At 48.1% G+C, this 15588-nt stretch overlaps 1 long non-coding RNA gene across 1 annotated transcript; it reads right to left on the bottom strand.

Moving 5' to 3' along the window:
• Positions 1–213: 213 nt before the first annotated feature.
• On the bottom strand, positions 214–15204 carry LOC139051335 (uncharacterized). Its single transcript, XR_011509339.1, has 3 exons — positions 14838–15204; positions 11983–12182; positions 214–406 (listed from the first exon to the last, which is right to left on the bottom strand). It is a non-coding gene; the product is annotated as an uncharacterized lncRNA (long non-coding RNA).
• Between the last annotated feature and the right edge of the window lie 384 nt (positions 15205–15588).

Below are 15588 nucleotides of genomic sequence, written 5' to 3'. Positions count from 1 at the left end.
TACAATACAAAACTGTAGACTGTTGCTTTCCTGATAGGGTTCACATTTCTTTATCTGGTAAATTTACAAACATTTCATGGTGAGGCACATAGTTCAAGAGGACCTGCTGTCATTATGGTGACTGTTTAGCTTCTTATGGCTTGGCGTGGGCAGCTTGCAGACCAATAATCTCTCATTTGTCCGTCTTCCTGAAAATAGAAATGATGAAACCATGATAAACATGCAAGAAAAGAATGGTGAAACAAATGTAAGTCAAATGATTGAAGAAATCACGGATCTAGGTGAAGTGTTCAGAAACATAACTTGTGATGATTGTGGCCCAGTGGTGTCACATTTCCGGTTGCCTTGTACGTCCAGAGACAATAGAGTCCAAAGGGGCGAACAAATATGAGCAGCGCCTTGGAGGCTGTAGTAGAAAGAAAGACGAACCTCAGTGTAAATGGCAGAAGTGAGGGTGCGTTGTGATTCATGTATGACTAAGAACTGTGCACAAAACGCTCCATGACAGAAAAGCACACACATAACACAGTTTTGAGTGTGCATTTCTTCCAATGGTGTCCTTGTGTGGGCTGTGCTTAGTGAAGCCTTGATTAGATTAAATGTTTTTGCCAGATACCAGGTAATAAACACAGTAATTTTTATACGTACCAAATGCAATCAATCCAACTATCACCGGAAATACATTTGCACTAATACGCAGTGAATTTCTCGCAACGTATCTTTCATGTAGAAGCAGACAAAACTATTTATTATTTATGCTGTACACCGTGTTGGGAATTTTAGCAACGTGGCGAAAGAACAAGAGCCTTGTTCGAATTCTCTTTGAAGAGCGATAACGTTATAATTATTACTTTACACTTTTATGATATGACTACCGAAATCTGTTTTATTCGCTTCGCATGCAAAGAATTGCAAAATTTAAAATGCGAAGCAGTGCTTTTTTACTCGCCGGCGCACACACCCAGAGGCTGCAAGGTTAATCCGTTTTCGCGGGTAGTTTCCAAACGGACTGTGATCGGTTGCAGCGGCGAATTTTCGCGCTAGCTAGCACATATTTTCAAAAGCAAGGCGTCATTACGCGGCCAGACGCAGCAGCTGTAACGACTGAAGCCGTGCATGCAGCCATTATGCCAGTGAAACACCGCAGCTGTTAAGATTCACCGTCTTCAAACACGTTCTCTTGGTGGTGGCTATCGAACGTTGGACGCATAAACTGGCTGGGATATTATTGTTATCTTATTAAAACGAACATGCGTGATGATGCCCAAAGAAAACGACCACCCCGTTCGCAAACATTTTACCGCCGCACAATTCAAACCGATAAACGGCACGGACTGCAATCGATACCAGTGGGCTTCTGCATACCAGACACCAGTGAGGTCTCAAAAGCCTTTATACAAGTAATAAAACAGAAACTTTAACAACACAAGTCCACTAAAAACAACTGTCTACTTATTTTGTAACAAAACCATATATGAAGTAGGTTTGTCGGTTATTATATGTACATTTCTGGATCAAACATTTAGACGCGTAGAGAGCCCCTAGCAGAAAAAGATACAAATTACGGTATGCGAACAAATTACAGTAGCTACACTTGCGCGCTTCATGCTGGAACGCGCCGCGGTTGATTCTTCGCCCTTTGTGGCGATTGCTGGAACTGGCGATGCTGGGTATGTTGTTCTAGAATGATTCTAGTACGCTACAATGCTGGGCCTGCTTAGCCAGTTCAGCCCACCACACCTCCGCCTACCTTGCTGCTGCGCCACTGTTCGCCTCCTTTCTCCCTCCCCGCTTCCCTCAACACCACTTAGACTTTACTCTAGATGGCGCTGCTTTGCCGCGAAGAACGTCAAGTTGAAAGTCCACATGGGTGGGGGCAATGGAAAAGAAGCCTGCCATGAGTAACCACTTAAGAGGAAAAAACGAAATCAGGAAAGAAACAATTTATGATAACTCAAATGGAAGCTCATTACTTTTCGAAGCGAGATCGGGATGCCTTAGATTACGCACATAGAAAGCGATATATAAGAAGGAAGAAGCATGTGCTTGCTGTGGTAAAGCTAGGGAAACGATGGAGCATGTTTTATTAGAATGTGAAGATCTCTGCCCAGCAGTCGATTTAGGCACCACTGGACTCTTTGAAGCCCTTGAGTTCAGCGAGAGCAAGGCCAAAGTAAATATGTCCGCAATAGAGATTAGTAAGAGGCGATTGGGAGATTAGTGGAAGTAGGGGAACGAGAAAAAACGGAGACGTACAAAAACAAAGTTCACCATAGGGGGCCAGAAAATTTCGTTATGGGAATTCGTCGAGCGTTTTTTTTTTCTTTTTTAACCTAGGTAAGACATTAAGCAATATACTGGAAAGAGCTTGGTGGTGCAACCCACCACCCGGTTCCAAGGGGCTGCTCATAAGATCCATCCATGCATCCTCTGAAACCCCTTAAACTGCCAAAACCTCGTAAAGTTGCGACACTCTCCTCCTCCGCGTTTACTCCTCCTCGTTTCTCCTCTCTTTCACGCTCCTTTCTCGACCGTGATGCCGCATACACCGCTCGACCGTAGCAGAGGACCTTTCGCAGAGTGAAGGCGTTGCGCTCTAGGCGTTCGCGTTGGCTTTCTAGCTCCGAGCAACTTCGTGTACAGCATCTAATTTCTATACGGACGGTTACACTGATTCAGTGACGGCAGATTTCTTTTCCTGTTTTCATAATTATTTTTTTAAAAAAGTATCAGAAGGAGCGCTAACGTTGTGCCATGACGACTCCGAATGTATCGCGTTCGCTACAATTAGGTAGCGAACATCGAGTGAGTGTCGCAAGGTGCTGTTGCGAATGGTTGTAAATAACACATTTACGATCGAATGCGCACATCCTGACCTCCAGCGAACCCTCAGTAGCCTAAATAATCCGCGCCGTCCTTACCATATGAATTCGCGGTGCGTATCAGCTATGACGTACAAAGGCCGACAGAGGGCACGAACGATGGCTGCTCTGAAGGTTCGAAAGAGTATTACTAGCTACATTTCCGCCAACGTGCGTGCTTGCCAATCTTCTAAGCCCGCGCAAAGGCTGAGAGCTGGGCGCTTGTGCCATCATGTTTCTCGTGTCTCAAAGTCGACTGAAATACGCGCGGCCAATCATCGAGGCGGGATTCCGCGTATACAGGGTATCCCAGCTAACTTGAACCAAGATTTTAAAAATACCCAAGAGCTCTAGAGAAATCGCACCTACTGTATAGTAGCCACAGTCATATGTACTTACGGCCAGCATATTTTTCATCGCGAAGTATTACATAATTACTTTTAATTAGTGAACTTTTTAATTAGTGCATTATTCGCAAACATATCAATTACAAAGTTGTAGGGCACCTTAAATAACCTCCGAATCAAGCATTTATTTCGTGCTGAAGTGGTCCTGGTTGTTTTTCCCAAGAAAATACAAAAGCCCACGAAATACGCGACACACGAAATAGATTCGCACTCGCACGCCGCTACTCAAGCGCCTACATGCAACCATTGAAAGATATACGGCTGCGTTCTCTTATCGCCGCATTGTACAAGGCTCCGCAACGCTTATCATTGCGTCAGCGGCGTGTTCTCTTGATGCCGCGACTATCACATGGCGTCAAGCCCTGTATCGAGCTGCCGCCGCTAGTGAAGCCGCGTATTTGTGGCTATTCGCTTGGGAGCGCTTGAGCATGGGCGCGAGAGCGCCTATATCGTATTTTGAATGTTTCGCTCGCTTTGTTTTTTTAGAGCGCAGCTCTTTGGCGTCCGTTCCTGGGTTTCGCGTCGTCGTCGGCGTTGTCGTCGGCCTCGTAACCAGCTCCGCCCCCCTTTCATCCCCCCAGCGCTAGCAGCGACCGACTGATACCGCTGGATGCCGCTGACGCCGCTAGAGAGTCAAGATAACGTGACTGCATAGAACACCGTCGCCGCCATGCAGAAAGAGGAGGAAAGGGTCCCCCCCCCCTGTTCTTGTGTGGCGGATAGGGTGCTCTTCAGTTGCCGACGCGCCGGTTATTTCACGTAGGCCCCGGCACGTCGACGAATACGTGACCACCTTCCCACGGCTAGACCTGGTTCTTAGCGCTGCGGAAGCGAGGGTATCATATTGTTTGTGTCGGCATCGGCGGCGTTGTCCCTGAAACCAACTCCGCAGCTGGGGTTGACTCACTATCGGCGTCAGCGGCATCAGTCAGTCGCTGCTATCTCTTCCCTCCTCCCTTTATCGTGTTGTCCGCTTGCTGCGCGCGCTTCTGCCCCCATCGTTTGCCGCTGGGTGTACACGCCGCCCCCCTCTTCCTGCGAGTCTCCGGTTGTCAAAGCGCCGGCTCGAACTTAATTCCTTTCTTCGCTCCTCCTCCAATGCAACCCCTGTGCGGTGGCAATCAGAGAGCCAGATCGGTGGCGGCGGATCTGTATATGTGCACCGCCCGAGCCGAAATTGCCGCTGCCGTTCGCCCTGTGCGGTGGCAATCAGAGAGCCAGATCGGTGGCGGCGGATCTGTATATGTGCACCGCCCGAGCCGAAATTGCCGCTGCCGTTCGCCACTGCGAAATTATCTGCCAGTTCTTTCTGAGCCATGAGCGAGACGACCGATGGAAGTCCTCCGTCTGCTGCTGCTGCTGCTGCTGCTGCTGCTGCTGCTGCTGCTAAACGAGCTGCCAGAGCAGAGGCCCAGCGCCGTCGCCGTCAGAATCCAGAGGTGCGTGCCGCCGAAGCAGAAGCTTACCGTCGCCGCCGTCGAGATGATCCAGGAGTACGCGTCGCCGAAGCAGAGGCTAAGCGCCGCCGCCGAGAAGACCCTGCCGTTCGCGCCGCCGAAGCGGAGGCTCATCGCCGCCGTCGAGAGCAACCAGCAGTAAGCGAGGCTGAAGCAGAAGCTCATTTGCTGCGCTCAAATTTCGCATTAGGAAGTAACGTAATCGTCGGTAATTTTTTCTCTGAAAAACCAACGAGGCAAAGCTGAGTACTAAACAAATGCTTAATTCGGAGGTTATTTGAGGCGCCAAACAACTGAACAACATGGGATGTTCTTTTCTTTCTTGTCTTCTGTGAGTCTGTGCTACATGACGTTTCGCCTAGAGTGATTATCTGTATAATCAATTTTTTCAATATATTTTTTAAAGGGGCGGCAAGGGCGTATTTAAATTGGAGCGTAAATGAGTTCAAGGAGAGGTATCGCGAAAGGGACGGCGGGAGGATTCCCACACACTTAGGCGTTATTCCAACGTACGGCAACTCGATCATCGGCATTCAAGCATTGGTGTAAATGATTTAGGTGCGGTAATGCGAGATTTTAAAGAATCAGATCCTGTTGGAACACAGTCACTTGATGAATACGATGGCTCCAATTCTGACACGGGGAAACCTGTGGCATCCCATCGATCATTAACAGACTTCTGCAACTTGTCTAGGCCGGGACTCATTTCTTTCCGTAGATCAAGCAAGGCCGCATATATATGTTGGAGCAATCGCGTGCCGAACTTTTGCCTGTATTACCACTTGAAGCAGCGGATGCTTCTTTCTTAGAGCCAGACGTGCTTTTCGAACGTGTTAAGCGTGCTGTCGGACTGGTCAGATAGCTAGGGATTAGATGACTGTGCATGGTTTAGTGGGCCAGTATTCATCTCATCATCTCGGCTTAACAGCAGCTGTCACGTGCAATACAGAGCACTCGAAAGACGGGAAATTATAGCGCGTGGGCAAGGCAGGAACCGCAGAGAGTGATCATCAGATCGGAAATAATAACAATAATTACAATAGCGTACTTGCGTAAACAAAAGCAAACGATCAGGCAAGTTGTCGATCGAGCCATTGCCTTGCCACTGAAGATGGCTGCCATGGAAGGCCTTTTGAGAATTCATTCAATGACGTCACGGGCACGAGAACACCCATGAATGGACCATCCCAGGTGACGTGATAAAGGCGAGAAGCGGCCAGTACGTCGACAGGTATGCTGCTGCACGAGCCGAGGCTGTGACGCGCATCGGTGACAGGGCCTTCCATGACTGAAAGATGGTGAGCCGCTGAGGGCGAATGTGATTCTGGGATTGTCGCTCGCGTGGCGCGCGTGGAATTGTTGATACCGGGAACAGCAGCATGGGCGTCAAGTACGGGACCAGGAAAGCAGCAGTTTTGGCAAAGCAATTTCCTAAAGAACGTATGCCTTAGGCATGTTGTCGCTCCAACCGCAAGTACGTTTCACAGCTGCCACTAGTTGTTACGGGGACCAGGTTTCGGCGACCCTAAAGAGCGTCTGCTTGGAGCTCGAATCAGATTGACCATAGGAGAGTGCCCGACAGGGAAGACGAGGTGATGTAAAAAGAAATACCAGAGGTAGCGGATTGTCCAACTACCAGAGTCATATTTGTCAGCGAGTTAATGCGTTTCTGCCCCACTATTTACTTGCATGCTAGGTCATACTGCACTTGCTAAGTCAACGGGCTCGTAATGCACTAAAATCAGTAATCTCCACAAACTTCGGCCGTCAACATTCATGCGCGCGAATGAAATAATACTGCAGCTCTGCACACACAGGTGCATACTTTCTCTCGCACCTTCGTATCGCTCTACGTTACTTTCCTCGCATAGTCGTGCAGTTACCGACGGTTCAGTCTTTCCGTCCATTTCTATGCAACCAGAATTACCTTCTGGTTAGGTTTTGTTTGCTGCGCGGGATGCAAAGTAACTTCTTGTCGTCCTCCGTCTGATCTCGGCACCCAACCACACAGCAACAAGGTATTTCGAAACTCCGGGAACGAAATTATCGCTGCGATGTGCAAAGCACAACAGGCGAAACGCGCGCTCTTCGCCCGGCGCGCAGGAACTTTCATGGCGGCAAAGGGGCGGAGCAAGGTCACATGTAACCGATCAGCCTATCTCAGGCGTTGTCGGCTGGACCAAAGCCTGGCGGTACTTTTAAATGATTGAGGGATTTTACCGCCGCAGAGCTCAGGCCACGCACTCGCGTGTTCCCTTTCATAAAGGACGACAGTGTACCACTTCTAAATGAGCCGAATTGGCTACGCCCCGTAGCCAATTCGGCTGCACGAAAAAGAAAAGAAAGAAGGAAAAAAGAATAGATCCTCGCACAATCTTTTCTGGGATTTATCTGAATCGTGCGTAAGAATTTCGTAGTACTGACGTCGTGTTTCATGGTGGCATACTGGTGTGGTTCGTATAATTGCGAGAACGACGGCGAAAGAACTGTGAAACGGAGAAGCGTGGTTGCAACACCGTAATGTTAAGTGAGACCTGCACGAGTAAAAATAGAAGAGGCGAGTAGAGGCAATGTTCATTGGTGTTTACAGATAGCCCGCAACGGATGTGGAAGTGGGATGAAATCATGAAGGAGATGTAGTAAATGAAGGAAATAAATGCAACATTTATTAGGTACACGGAACCATTATGAACCGTGATCAACCGTGCTCCGGCGGTGGCTATGTTTGGCGCGGCGGCGCAGCCCGTACCTTTAAAGCGATCTGCGAAAGCGGCAGAGTGCGGCATGTGCTGAGAGCTCCGTAGTAGTAGTAGTGATTTTGAGAAAGAAATGAAGACAAAAGTGCAGTGCCGTAACTGTCTCTCAAGGGAGGGCACCTCAACAGCACTGCACAGGGTAAGGGGAGTGGGGAGAGAAAGATTAGAGAGAGAATGAAGGAGAGTAGTAAAAAAAAAAACAAGAAGGTTAAAGAAGAAGCAATGCAAGGCTTACAGCCGCGCTCTCAGCTGTGTTTCGCAGCAAAAGTCAGGGAGGGCAGGAAGCACTCTTTGGACGATAGAGGCGTGCGCTGCGGGAAAGAGAAGAGCCGCCTCCGTGTCGCAAGGCAGTCCCACGCGACGATACGACGCACAAAGCGCAGTGCGCTCAACATCGAAGGATGGGCAGCGTAGCAGGAGGTGCTCGAGAGTCTCTTCTTCGCCGCATTCCGCACATGCGGGGCTGCCAGTTCCGTGCAGTCTGTGCAAAGGGGAGGCCGTGCTGTAGCAGCCGACGCGTAGCGGCAGGAGGAAAGAGCGGTCCCAGCGGGACAGGCCGGCGCCTGGGAGGAGGCGAAGGGGCATCCCCGCAGCAACACGTGCGTCAGGATGATGCGCGCGGAGGGTGCGCAGTATGGTCGCCTTGGCAACGTCGAAGCGAGTGACAGAGTCGGCGAGGGGGAAGCGAGTCGCGAGAGCTTCCTTCGCACGAGAGCTCCGTGAGCGCTGTGTTCTCGCCGATTCGTTGGCGTTGAAGAGAGAGGCAGCACGTAAGTCAATTCGCTCGCTGCGGCGGGCGGTATGTTGAAAGCGATCGTCTTACGGGAGGGACGGAGAGACGGTTTTTCCGTTGAGTAAGGATAGAAATGCGTACGCATTTAAAGCCATCAGATTTCAGTGTGCCCTTAATATCTACGAATTCGTAAGCGCCGTTGAAGACGAGCTGTTGCCTAGAGGACGTGTTCGAATAGGTCTCCTTTTGCAGCTACGCAGTGCTGAGTCAACATTACCACATCTTCAGTGGCTTTCTTGATGGCCGACGCCAGCATTCTAAGGCAGACATCCGTTATCCTTGCTTTGAGCTCTCCTGACGTCCGTCTCAATTTTTAACATAACCCCGAAGAAAGAAATCGAGTGGAGTGAGGTCAGGTGACCTAGCCGGCCAATTTACAGGCCTGTGCCTTCCAATCTATTGCGCATGAAAAGTCGCATGCAGCCAGTTTCGTGCTTGCCTGCTGCTGTGTGCTGGTGCCCCACTTTGCTGATACCACAGAAGTGGAAGACGTGACAGCTGGACTTCGCTGAGAAACTCATCCACCACTCCTTGACGGATTTCGTCCACATAACGCTGTCCAGTCAGTGTGTGAGCGAAGAAGCCGGGACCAACTACAGCACCGGCGTAAATTCCGTACCACACATTGAGCAACCACTATAGTACTGGTGCCGAGTCTGCTTTACCCAGTGTGGATTGAAGTCATTCCGCTAGCCTGCATTATGCAAATTTATCCAGCCGTTTCCACGAAAATTGCCTTCATCTGTGTACATGATGTTGCTCAAGAAGTCCGGTGACTCATCAGCTTTTGTGAGGACCCAGTTAAATAAATCTAGATGATTTTGCAGCTCCTTATCTTCCGAGCATTGATGCTGGCTTACGTGCTACGAGTGAAAGACCGAGTGATTTAGAATCCTCCAAACTGATGACTTGGGAATTGGTACCTGGGCGGCCACGTTCCGCACGCTAGCGCGAGGGTTTGAGGCCATGAATACTACAACATCTGTGCGTAGGCTAGGACTCAAAGATGGAGCCCTCCGCCGCTGTTTCTGGAAGCTGCCAGTTTGTCTCAGGTTTTCAGAATTTCTTACAATAGTTGTTGGGTTTGGTCTACCGCAACACTTCCATTACTGATATATATTTGTAGCCAGGCACGTATCCAGTATATTTTTTCGGGGAAGGGCGCCCAACCCAAGGTAATTCTTATGCAATAGAGGGGAGGTGTACCTTTACTAGTACAACTGTGAATAATTTCCCACCATTCGCCATAAAGACGCGCAAACCCACAAAAGAGAAATGAAATAAGGTATAACTCACAGGTATGCCTGTCAGATACACCTCTCCTGTATACTTGACAAACAAGAAAGCACATCAAATGGACTCGCGCAGGAAGATAACGACCAAGAACAAGTGAACCAGCGAAAGTATAAAATGAAGATTTCTACTAGCGTTTTTTGAATTAGCTCTGGAATCATTATAGAGGAATATATATTATCGGAACAGTCACAGTTCTTTTGGTTCTTGTGTTTACTGCTCTACCAAGTTCATTGCGAAAACCAACTCGTATTGTTATTGAGGCACATATCCTTCATGTGCATTCACACGCCATTGATAAAAGACTCTGCCGAAGGGGTGACTGAAGTCTGGAGGTTTTTTGCTGGGTCAAAAAAATCACGCAATACAATTTGAAGCGTGATGAACATACATCAACTTATTTATTCTCCAGGCAAAGGTTATAAATAACTTTAGAAAGTATGTTTAATTGGCTACCTCCATCTCTTTCAAAAATATAATAAATTTTGTCCTGTGTGTATATTTAAAAATATTGTATATGTGCATGGTATTTACAGTGGAAATTTAAAACAATGTTGAAGTGAGAAAATACGGATGAGGTAGGCGCTGCTAGCGCTTGTAATGCGCTTGTCCTCCTATTGTCAGGATGTTCAGAAAGAAAGGGAAAGTATGAATTAAAAGCCGTGCACAACCGCGCCAACAATAATGCAGTACGTAAACTATTAGCCACAGCGAAATCTTAGGTGAAAAGCTAGGGCCAAGTCAAAAGAAATATCAAATGATGTGGGTTCCATAACTCTGGCAATTACATTTTTTAGGTGCTCTTTGGCATCGCCGGGGAGAGGGAGGGCTCTGCCCCTCCGGAAAACGCCAGAGGGGACTCGGGCCCCGGAGCCTCCCCCTCCCGTAGTCGACGCCTATGCGTCCAATTATTTGTCTTTTCACAAAGCCAAGCTGACTGCGCGTCGCTAATGTCTCTGGAACATGGGCTCGTCGAAAAACGCGAAATCGAAGGAGTTATGTGCAGCGCCAGCGTGAGCATGTGAAACGTAAGCGCGCAGCGGACCGTAAGCAAAACTCGGCGGAGCTCCGCCCGATGGCAGCTCATGCACAGTCGAGCCGGCCGAACCGTGCATTCCGCGCTCGTTCAAATCACGTGCGCGTGCTTTCCGAAACAAACGCGGTGCATCAAACCCGGTGTGTTTGGCGAAAGTGTGAAATGCCTCACCTCTGCCATCGGTGGCCCTTCCGACTCGTACTTTGGGCGTAGCTATCGACCAAATGTTAGCGTGACGTCTCTGGTGTCAGAAATGTGTGACCCCGCGATGCCAGAAGTTAGCGGCATGTTTGGTGTAATCCTAAATTGAAAAAAGAAAGCCGCGTAACCACGATGAAGCGTAATTTCTCTTATGAAGCGGGGCCTCAATCATTATAGACGGTTTTCTTTTTTAATTACGGTTTTGAAGTAGCCTATAGAGTGAGTTCTGTCTCACTCTAGCTCAAGGCTATGTCTCTTCGAGTTTTTTTCGACTTCAGGGGGGAGGGTCTTGGGAAGAGAGGACCACAATTTAGCCTGTCGCTACAAATAGGCATGTTTTAGAGATTATTTTGATTAGAAGAACGGAATATATGTTGAGTATCATCAAACATTCGTGACTTCTATCCCGCGAAGCTAAGATGTGTTCGTTGACGTGATTTGGCAAGCGAGAGAATGAAATCTATCTAATTATAATTTATGTATTGGTCTGTCCAGTCGTATTACACGTGTAGTTGTCTTGAGTTTACATCGTCTTTATGTGTTGGAAATAAGGTCCCCTTAAGTGTGATTGCTATATTGACATGGCATGCGCTCTACCATATTAACGTTCGCGCAATGCTTATTTTAAGGACTCATTATAGTTTTGGCAGCAGATAAGTAGAGAGATTTCTGTGGACACCACAAATGCGAAAAATCTCTTTTTTTCTTTTAAGAATAGATTAGCTACATTGCAGGCAACAACCCGCTGCCGAGATAACAGGCCACAACACATGCTGTTAGAGTAAGGAAGATTGTGCTTAAATATATATGAAACGTTGTTAAGGCTTCAAAAATACGCCTTTAGTTACGATGCACGCAACCGCAATTAGCAAACAATTATAGAGAAAGCGCTTCATTTGCTCTAATTAGAGGAATGGAATGGCTCATCTCACCGATCCCACTGAGTGCGGATTGTCCAACTCTCACCATTCCGACAAGCAAGAAAATGAGTGAAATTACGGAGGTTTCCACCCTACAGAATGGAGTGGGAATGGAATGGAGGGCCCTGCTCCAATCAACTTTGCAGCCACGACGGGTCAACCACTTCCGAGAACAGCATGCAAGATTTTCGAACGCCACAAGTAAAGCTTCACTTCAAACGTCACGGGAGAAATGACATGCACAAACGGATGACTTACGCTGCCCTTGTGCTTCTTTCTCCTTTGTCGTCACTGACCCGGTTTTCTGGCCCCGTCGACCTTGGCTCTCCTGGGGCGGGGCCCGAGGTGGCCGAAGGATCCAGAGGGAGACGGGGAACACGCAGCGTCCACCTTCCTCCGCGGTGGCCTTATCGTCGCCCTCCCAGCCGCTAGCGCTGCCGACGAGACTTCTTCACTTCCTTTCGCCATCCATGCGCACACAGAGACATCAGAAGGTTAGAAAAAAAAAAAAGAAAAGGAAAAAGAAAGGCGGGGAGAAAATTGGTTACGAGAAATGTTCGCCGAAAAGGGCCCCGTAACTATCTAGTTTGCACACACCGTAGAGCTTTAAACAGCAGAATAAAACGCCTTATGACCGATCGCATTTTTGTGTCATTTAGTTGTGTCACATCTCGACTAATGAGATACGCTGTCACTTAACTGAACCAGCAGTGTACAGCACGTAGATTCCTGACTGGATGAAAGAATTAACGATATACGGTCTGCGAGAGACTTTCTTCTTCTTCTTTAACGTTCACCATTGCAATGCGTTGCACCCGCGGCCGAGAAACGACTCTACGACCTCGCGCACAGGAGCGAAAGCTGCAAAGAAATCCCTAGGGTTCCACTGGTAATGAGGAGCGAAGAGCCTGCGTTGTTTCTTTTTTTATTATATTTTTATTTTCTAGCATCGTGCTGCATTCAGATCGATACCAGCTCTCCCTTTCGAGAGTCGTCGAGGATGCCGGGTTAGTTCGGACTAAAAATCGAGCCAGCGGTTCCACGTGGTCATGCATTAGCAGCAGGACTGTACGTATTATTCACCTGTTTGGTTCGCACAAAACAGCACACACAAGTGTTTGGTCGCACAAACACTAGTGCGAACACCATGAGTGCACTACGAGAGAGTGTGTGTAGCGCGTTATGGGAACCTCCGGATAATATATATATATATATATATATATATATATATATATATATATATATATATATATATATATATATGCATATATTTGCGGGTATATAAGGTGGTCTATACTTTTCCGACTTACTGAACGTCGAAAATTCGCTGGCAGTGTTTTCAGTTACAGGCGAGGTAAAAGCCGCTTACGGTACAGTGCTGACTATCAGTAAACCGATACTTATAATTGGACATAGCCTATACTTACCTAAACTCTGCAGTCATCACCGTCATCATCTTATTAATGTTAACTGCAGGACCAAGGCCTCTCTCATCGATCTTCAATTAGCCCTGTCTGAAGTATGAAGCGAGCGAGATAGCAGCTCGATAAGGATACCGGCTTCATGCACGGCCGATGGTGAGGCACAGACAGTGTCGTCATTGACGGCCGTCGGCTAAACGCGTGACATTCGCGCTGTTCGGCAGTTTTGGTTTTCGGGGTGAATTTTCCCGGAATTTCAGAACGTTAGAAATTGGGCAGCGCCAACATTTTTGGATATCAGGAAACGTTTATGAACATTCTCTGACAAGTGGCTTCAAATTTTGCGTTAGGACCAATCGTGGCTCTTTCGGATAAAAAGTTAATATAATGTGCATAATTACTTGTCTATTTACGATTTTCAGTGATTTTAATATGTACTACTTTACGGTAAAAGCAATCCTGAAAAAATTGTTTCGTTATCGCATCTTCCCTATTTTTATGTAATTGGGAACGCATTTCTAAAACGCCCTGTTATAGGGCACCATGTGATAATACTTAGTTATTTACGGCTAGTTATAAAGCGTAAGTTTATTCCATAGTTTTTTTATTGCAATGGCCCGACCGTATTCCACTTTCTTTTGCGGAAGGAAATAAATGTGTCGATGGCGGCATACTTTTCATGAAAATATTTTTCTGTCTTCTTTTTCGAAGAGAATGGCAGTGAAAAATAAGGAACTCTATATAGCACGACCATGGCTAACTACAGCGTCGCATCGTCACAACCAGTTGGCCTCTGGAATGTCGTTGCCTAACTGGCAACACGGATCCTGACAATGGCTTCAAGAAATTGTTAGTTATTGTTGCGGGCTATTCTTGGGGCAACCGAACTTTTCCTGGATCCTCTCTCGGCGGTTGTCTTTAGAAAAATTAACGCTCGCCCACCGTCCGGGAAGTAGATAGCCAGCTTTCTTGACAAGGCTTGCGGTTTACCTGAACGACTTATCAAGAGGGCGGCGGGCTTTGGATCGTGACGGACGGAAGTCACGCAAGGTTACATGACTTGCAATGTAGGAGACGTGCACCAACGCTCAAGGCGATCATCATTTTTCCGAATTCAAGCTTTCAATGTGCTTCCTGTCTCCGTACATGGCAGCGCGCTGCATGCCATTTCTCGTTTGCGTCGGAGTCACAGTCGCTCTATATATTGGTGACGACAACGGGGTGTTTGTTCCACGTACACCGTATCATAATCATAATAAATGTGGGTGGGATAAACCTGCATCGTGATCGCATGACGGGATTTTTTTTTTTGTGCCGTGGAAGTTATTTAGTATATAGCATCGATTGTAACTATGGTGCACTTAGTGGTCCCTCAGCCTCGCTACACTAGAGACTATGGGATGTATACCGTCGACTTGAGAAATTGTACGTCACTGTGCAGCCACGACCGAAGCGGACTCAGCTTGTCTTGTAGCAGCGGCACTCTCATTCTATTGGCACTGTCCTACTTTCAAAGAGTGAAAACCTTACAAAATATAAGAAGGGTCTATATGTAGCCTCACAGCAGCCCAGTGTGCCAGCCACCGCGGAGCACCGCAAGAAGTTCGTAACACCGGCGCAGCTATAGAGCTCGGTTGCGCGCGACGATGGGATGCCCTTTTGTTTGTGGCACAGGTGGGTCCAATCGCTTACCTTAGTCGCGCCGTGAAAGGCTTACGGGATCGGAACCGCGCGGTTCGTCGTGGAGAGCATCGGCTGGAGGCGGCCTGTTCGCGGGCCGCTGCGCCGCACGAGCCGTGACGTCTGCGGCCTTCTGCTTCGTCGGATCCTCGTGTGGCTCGACAGAGGCCGGCGCCTCGCGCGGCGTGCCCGTCTCCGTCACACCGGGGAAGTCGTCCACGATATTCGCGTGGCGCTGGGGCGCCTCGACCGAGGCGAGCGCTTTCGGCTGGTCGCTTTTGCTGCTCAGGGAGGAGATGCCTGTGGACGACTTGGCCGATTTGCGAGCCTTGCCGCTTGTAGCCGACCTCAGATCAGGTGCCGATGGTTTCATTTCTTGGGGTGGGGGGTGGGGGGGAGGTTATTGTCGATGGCGATGTCAATTGCTCGACACGCGGCACTTGCCCGTGAGAAATATTGGCTACACGTCGAGAAAAAATTGTGTCTGGAGAAAAAAAATTGCGTCGACAAAAAAAAATGTGTCTGGAGTTCCGCGAGGACAAGACGCGAAGGCCAAACAAGGAAAGGGGAGGGGCAAAAAGAAGGAAGAACAGGGAGTCGTAGAGAATCAGGGCAATTTCCTCGTTAAATTCTTAAAATTTATCCAAATTTATTTCTTCAGCTATTCAAAATTTCTCAGTAGTGATTCTTTTCAGATTCGGGCAATCTTTTTCTTAAATCACACGATCCTTGGCCAATCCCCCATAGTGGGTGAAAGCCACTC

The sequence above is a fragment of the Dermacentor albipictus genome, unplaced genomic scaffold (assembly GCF_038994185.2).
Source record: "Dermacentor albipictus isolate Rhodes 1998 colony unplaced genomic scaffold, USDA_Dalb.pri_finalv2 scaffold_11, whole genome shotgun sequence".
NCBI classification, from domain to species: Eukaryota; Metazoa; Arthropoda; class Arachnida; order Ixodida; family Ixodidae; genus Dermacentor; species Dermacentor albipictus.
The sequence above is the reverse complement of the archived record's forward strand: the minus strand, read 5'-3'. Positions and strand labels throughout refer to the sequence as shown.